The sequence below is a fragment of the Mustelus asterias genome, chromosome 19, assembly GCF_964213995.1.
Source record: "Mustelus asterias chromosome 19, sMusAst1.hap1.1, whole genome shotgun sequence".
Classification (NCBI taxonomy): Eukaryota; Metazoa; Chordata; class Chondrichthyes; order Carcharhiniformes; family Triakidae; genus Mustelus; species Mustelus asterias.
The window spans coordinates 5655880-5663111 of NC_135819.1; the positions used below are offsets into that span (position 1 = coordinate 5655880).

The 7232-nt window shown below is 46.9% G+C and overlaps 1 protein-coding gene across 2 annotated transcripts in view; it reads right to left on the minus strand.

Moving 5' to 3' along the window:
* The window catches only part of elof1 (elongation factor 1), a 31658-nt gene extending 28841 nt beyond the window's left edge, over nucleotides 1-2817 (minus strand). The window contains exon 1 of one of the 2 annotated variants that reach the window (XM_078234927.1): nucleotides 2719-2817. The gene's annotated coding sequence lies outside the window, so the exon portion shown is untranslated. The remainder of the gene's footprint in view (nucleotides 1-2718) is intronic. The other variant, XM_078234928.1, reaches the window with a different exon arrangement.
* Between the last annotated feature and the right edge of the window lie 4415 nt (nucleotides 2818-7232).

Consider the following 7232-nt stretch of genomic DNA (forward strand, 5'->3'; position numbering starts at 1 on the left):
TCCAACTCTTATACTCAATACTTTGATTTATAAAGGCCAATGTACCAAAAGCACTCTTTACGACCCTATCTACCTGTGACGCCACTTTTAGGGAATTATGTATCTTTATTCCCAGATCCCTCTGTTCAACTGCACTCTTCAGAGTCCTACCATTTACCCTGTACATTCTACTTTGGTTTGACCTTCCAAAGTGCAATATCTCACACTTGTCTGCGTTAAATTCCATTTGCCATTTTTCAGCCCATTTTTCTAGTTGGTCCAAATCCCTCTGCAAGCTTTGAAAACCTTCCTCACTGTCCACTACACCTCCAATCTTAGTATCATCAGCAAATTTGCTGATCCAATTGACCACATTATCATCCAGATCATTGTTATAGATGACAAACAACAATGGACCCAGCACTGATCCCTGTGGCACACCACTAGTCACAGGCCTCCACTCAGAGAAGCAATCCTCCACTACCATTCTCTGGCTTCTTCCATTGAGCCAATGTCTAATCCAATTTACTACCTCTCCATGTATACCTAGCAACTGAACCTTCCTAACTAACCTCCCATGCGGGAACTTGTCAAAGGCCTTACTGAAGTCCACGTAGACAACATCCACTGCCTTCCCTTCATCCACTGCCTTCCCTTCATCCACTGCCTTCCCTTCATCCACTTTCCTGGTCCTCTTTTTAGGTCAAACCAAACCAAGTAAACAAACTCAGATTAAATCAGGACAAAGTAAAAGGGGCAGCTCCCCAAAAAGGAGGGGGAACAGCCCAAACAGAAATCAAAGTACAAAGGAAACTTAAAAACATCAAATTAAAATGTGATTATTAGGGCCAATAATGCACCCCAACCCCTGCGGTGCCCAGCGGGCGCGGAAAGCATCAACCTCGCCCGTGGACACCGCATGCTCCCTCTCCAGGGACACCTGGCCGCGAACGTAGCCGCGGTAGAGGGGAAGACAGTCAGGATGGACGGCCCCCTCGATCGCCCGCTGCCTGGACCGGTAAATGGCGCGTTTCGCCAGACCCAGGAGCAGGTTCACGAGGAGGTCGCCAGCCCGACCCTCCCCTCTCCGCACCGGGTGTCCGTAGATCAGGAGCATGGGACTGAAGTGCAGACAAAACATCAACAAAAGGTTCTTTAGGAAAACATAAAGGGAGTTTTTTTTTTAACCTCCTCGAATCGGCTGCCGTCAGTGGTGGTGGAGGCAAACTCAATAGGGTCTTTTAAGAGACTCCTGGATGAGTACATGGGACTTTATAGGATGGAGGGTTATAGGTAGGCCTAAAAGGTAGGGATATATTCGGCACAACTTGTGGGGCCAAAGGGCCTGTTTTGTGCTGTAGTTTTTCTATGTTTCTAAAACTCTAATAGATTGGTTAAACATGACCTACCACGCATAAAGCCATGTTGACTCTCCCTAATAAGTCCCTGTCTATCCAAATATTTGTAGATCCTATCTCTTAATACTCCTTCCAATAATTTACCTACTACTGACGTCAAACTTACCGGCCTATAATTTCCCGCATTACTCAGAACATGGAACAGTACAGCACAGAACAGGCCCTTCGGCCCACGATGTTGTGCCGAGCTTTATCTGAAACCAAGATCAAGCTTTCCCACTCACTATCATCCTGGTGTGCTCCATGTGCATATCCAATAACCGCTTAAATGTTCCTAAAGTGTCTGACTCCACTATCACTGCAAACAGTCCATTCCACACCCCAACCACTCTCTGAGTAAAGAACCTACCTCGGACATCCCTCCTATATCTCCCACCATGAACCTTATAGTTATGCCCCCTTGTAATAGCTCCATCCACCCGAGGATTAGGTGATTACTTGAATAGAAACAGCGTGTAGGCGTAGAGGGAAAAGGCAGGGGAATGGCACTGAATCACGATGCTCACTTGGAGAGCCAGTAGACACGATGAGCGAAATTACTTTTTTCTGCGCCTTAAAAATTCTGTGATACAAGGAAAAACCTCTTCACTCGGAGGGTGGTGAACCTGTGGAATTCTGGCTGTGGGGACGATTCACTGAGTATATACAAGAAATATAGATTTCTCGAGTACAAAGATGCCAAGGTGTATAGGGAGAGTATGGTGTAGAGAGCCATGATCATGTTGAATTGCAGGGCTGACCAAGGAGCTGAATGGTCCACTCCTGCTGCTATTTTAAGCGTCTCTGCCCTGAGAGTTGTGCATCTTCAGCTGGGTGTACTCAAGCTCCTTAGTTATATAGTTACTGAGGGAGATGGGAATAGTGTGGGCTAATGGAGTTGGAGGAGATCCGCCATGGTCTTGCCGAATGGCGGAGCCAGGCCCGGGGATACTCCGCGGGCCGGATTGGTTTCCAGGCCCGGGGAACCCGACCCAGCGACCAATCACCCGCTACCATACAACCCCACCCTCATCCCAATCCACCATTGGACAGAACACACAATCCTCATCGCCCATTGGATTAGAAACAAACCAATGGACCCCTGACTGAAGCAACCAGCATCTCCATTCGCTAATCCTCCTGTCAATCAGGAGCTGCTACCCTCTCATTGGCTCTAATCCTGCATGTTAGATTGATGCTTTGGTTGGTTGCTTCAGTTGCCAATCACAGAGTTTCACACATCATCCAATTGGATTCAAAGTTCTAGCGTTAAGCTTGGCATTTCACAATGCGGCTCCGTTGTTAATCTCCCTCAGCGAGCGCACCGATACCCAGCCCGTACCTCCACCTGTCCGCTTGCGCCAGCAAGGCCTCGCCCTCGCGCTCTGTCCGCGGCCCGGCCGCTTCTCTCGGCACTAATACGAGACTGCACCTCAGCACCGGAACTCCCGCCTCCCCGTACAGCCTATTGGACAGAGCCTTCCAGCAGTCGCATCGATTGGTTAACCTGGCTGTCAATCAGCTGATCGGCTCTGCTCGCTCCTGCCGTTCCTCTGACGTCATCAAACCGGCCGTTAGATTTGAATTTCAGGCGCGCGGACGGCATTTGCCCCAACCCCTCCCCCCCCCCCCCGGAGATACAATCCCCTCAACATCCATGTCCTCCCAGATCCCAAATAAACCCCTCCCCAACCAATCACCCCCCCCCCCCACACACACCCATCACCCAAACATAATCCGCCCCCCCCAAACTACCCCTCAGCTAACACCCACCCCCCAGATCCCAACTAACCCCTCCCCCAACTAATCCCCAATCACCCCCCCCACACAAACTCACACAACACCCCCCCCCAGCTAACCCCCACTCTCAACTACCCCAAACCCCCCCACCCAACTCCACATCCCCCCCCACCCATCACTCCAACTACCACCCAAACCCCTTCCCCACACCCACCCCTGTAACTACCCCCCTCAAGCCCCACACACCTGCCAAACCCTGTCTCAACCCAACTACCCCTCCCCAACCATCCATCTAACCCCCCACACAGACACCTCTCCCAGCTAACTCCCCCAACCATCTCCCAACATTCCTTCCATAACCCAGACCCACCTAAGTTGTTGTAGAAGATTCTGAGAGACAGGATTTATTCACATTGGGAAGTGATTGGACTTGTTAATAATAGGCAGCATGGTTTTGTGTGGGTAGGTCATGTCTCACTAACTTGATTTTTTTGAAGAGGTGACTGTTTGATGAGGGAAGGGCAGTGGATGTTGTCTACATGGACTTTAGAAATCATAGAAATCATAGAAACCCTACAGTGCAGAAGGAGGCCATTCGGCCCATCGAGTCTGCACCGACCACAATCCCACCCAGGCCCTACCCCCACATATTTTACCCTCTAATCCCTCTAACCTACACATCCCAGGACTCTAAGGGGCAATTTTTTAACCTGGCCAATCAACCTAACCCGCACATCTTTGGAGTGTGGGAGGAAACCGGAGCACCCGGAGGAAACCCACGCAGACACGAGGAGAATGTGCAAACTCCACACAGACAGTGACCCGAGCCGGGAATCGAACCCGGGACCCTGGAGCTGTGAAGCAGCAGTGCTAACCACTGTGCTACCGTGTCGCCCTTTAGCAAGGTGTTTGACTAGATCCCTCATGACAGGCTCAAGCTGTCTCCTCCAACTGACATCAATACCAACCCTTCGCTCAACTTGTCCCATCCATACAGCCTCACAATCTCTCCTCGTCACTTACATTCACCTCAAACCGGCCTCCACTCCCCATATGTAAATAATTACTATAAACACCAAAGGATGGCACTGCTGCCTCACAGCGCCAGGGACCTGGGTTCGATTTCAAGCTTGGGTCACCGTGCAGAGTCTGTACGCATTCTCTCTGTGTCTGCGTGGGTTTCCTCCGGGTGCTCCAGTTTCCCCCCCACAGTCTGGAAGATGTGCTGGTTAGGTGCATTGGCGATGCTAAATTCTCCCTCAGTGTACCTGAGCAGGTGCCAGAGTGTGGCGACTAGGGGATTTTCACAGTAACTTCATTGCAGTGTTAATGTAAACCTACTTGTGTCACTAATAAATAAACTTAAACGAAGCTTATAAATATGATTGAATGTGAATGTCATATTTAATTTTAACGGTTAAATATGACTGAAGAGAACTTTTAATTTTGGATGAGCCATATTTCATTCTTTAAGTTCAGTTTGTTGGATGGTCCAGGTTGTCTTGATGTATCCAGTCCACACTTATTCATCGGGGTAGCCAGGATACATTTGATAGGGATAAATTCAGCCTGTCAGTGCATACTGATGCCTTTAACTAGAATACCACAGAATCTGAGCAACTGCTCCATGCAGACTGATGTGAATGCTGTAGCTCTTGGACAGGCTGTCCAATGTCAAGTGATTGCTGGTGCATGTGAAAGATCTTTAAATGCTGGGACCTGAGCTTGCATCTTAGTATCATAAAATGATGCAACACAAAGGAGGTCATTTGGCCCATCTTGCCTCGACTGGCTCCTGGGGAGGGGCCAAACCTTTCAATTCAAGTACACTATGCTTTGTTCACATTTTGGATTGGCACTTTGCTTGGTAAAGTCAATCGTTTAGATTCATTGGGCTCTGGTCAGTTTTTAGGGTCTTTTTTCACATCTATGTTTGGCTGGATTCTTTGAAATTAGGCCAGATCATATGTTTAGATTGTGAATGTGATGGTACTGTGCCTTTAAGAAATGTAACTGAATCATGTATCATATGTAGGATTTCTAAAAAAAGTCTGTTTTAACCAGTGCCACTGAATCTATAACTGGCATCTTTTATTGTTACTGAAGCAGTATAATTGCTAGGATGTTTGTTTTAATCTGGACTAATGCTGTTCCGTTGTTTTAGTGTTCCCTGGGATTTTCCAGAGCAGTGCTTAATTAGGATGATTGACAGGGAACAAATCATGTGACAAGGTGGAGCTAGGTTTACACAGAATATTCAAACTCTGTTGCTGTTTGGAACTGAAGAGCAGAAATAGCTCTGTGTCTGGAGACTGAGATCTGCCAGAGGCCAGGTTTATTCCTCTGAAGCTTTGCTGATCTTTCTGAGTCTGCTGTATGAGAGTCAGAAGGCATGTCTGTCTGGATCTCTGTCCAGACGTGTTAAGGCTGGAAATCTAGCATCCATGTAAGCATACCTGCTTTTGGTGCTAACTGGTTCTGAAGAAAGGATTTGTCTATGGGGATACTACTAAATTGGAACAATAGAGATGGATAGCCATTAAGAATTATACTTTGTCATGTTTTAAGTATTTTAATTAGTAAAAGTTATGCTCATTCTTTTTGTTATGTTCTAACTAAAGCTTCCTAGTGGGTCAACTGAATCATATTTGGAGAAAAGCACCTTTTGTTCACCCTAATGCCAAAGTCAAAAGGAAATGTTAGGCTCTAAGCTAACTTCGCAGGAACAGGCCCTTCAGCCCACCAAGTCTGTGCCGACACAGCCTCTCTAATCTAATATTTTCTTGCATCTACATGGTCCATATCCCTCTATTCCCTGCTTATTCATGTATCTATCCAGATGCCTCTTGAACGTTGTTATAGAATCTGCTTCCACCACCTCCTCCGGCAGCACGTTCCACACATTTACCACCCTCTGTGAAAAACTTGCCCCTTGCGTCTCTTGTAAACTTTTCCCCTATGCCCCCGAGTAATTGACCCTTCGATCCTGGGAAAGAGACTCTGACTATCCACTCTATCCAAGCCTGTCATAATCTTGTAAACCTCTATCAGGTCCCCCCTCATCCTCCAACGCTCCAATGAAAACAATCATTCTGGGACTACTTCTATCCTTTTCTATAAAGTATCTTGAAACTTACAGAATTGTGATCAGTTCCCAAAATGGTCCCCCACTGAGACATCAATCACCTGTCCAGGCTCGTTTCCCAGAACCAGGTCTAAGATAGGTCCTTCCCAAGTTGGACTAGCTACGTATTGTCTCAAGAAGCACTCTTGGATACACTGAATAAACCCTGCCCCATCCAAGCCCCTGGCACTAAATCAATCCCAGTCTATATTGGGGAAGTTAAAATCGCCCATCACAATAACCCTGTTGTTTTTAAAACTTCCCATAATCTGTTGACATACCAATTCCTCCACTTCATGCTGGCTGTTGGGAGGTCTATAGTACAACCCCAACAGTGTGATTGTTCCTGAATTCTACCATATGGTCTCTCACTGCATGATCCCACCAAGGTGTCCTCGCTCCGTCCAGCTGTGACATTCTCCCTAATCAGTAAAGCAACACCCCCCCCCCCCCTCTTTTGCCACACTCTCTATCTTGCCTGAAGCATCTAAATCCTGAAATGCTATGTTGCCAGTCCTGCCCTTCTTTCATCCAAGCCTCCGTAATTGCCACAACATCATAGTTCCATGTAGTAATCCAAGTTTTAAGTTCATCCACCTTACCTGTATACTACTTGCATTAAAGCAAACACACCTCAGACCATCTGTCCTGTCATATTTTGTATACTCCCCGTGTTTTATTTCTCTTAGCCTTACTGACCTACTGCTGTGGAGCCCAGCCCCCTGCCTTATTAGTTTAAATATATATATATTCATAATATAGCTTGGTTTCTGATCTGGTCCCCAACATGAAAAAATGCACAAAAATGGCTTTACAATGGTATAAGAATGCTGTCCAGTGCAAAAATCATAAGCCACAAGGATAAGCGTTTGAGTAGTAAAGGAGTATGAGACACCGTTGATCATGTGGCTTTATGGTGAAATAGTGTGACAAAAAGGGACATCTTGTTTGTTGAGTGCTTTACTACTTTAATTGCTGAATGGTAGATGTTG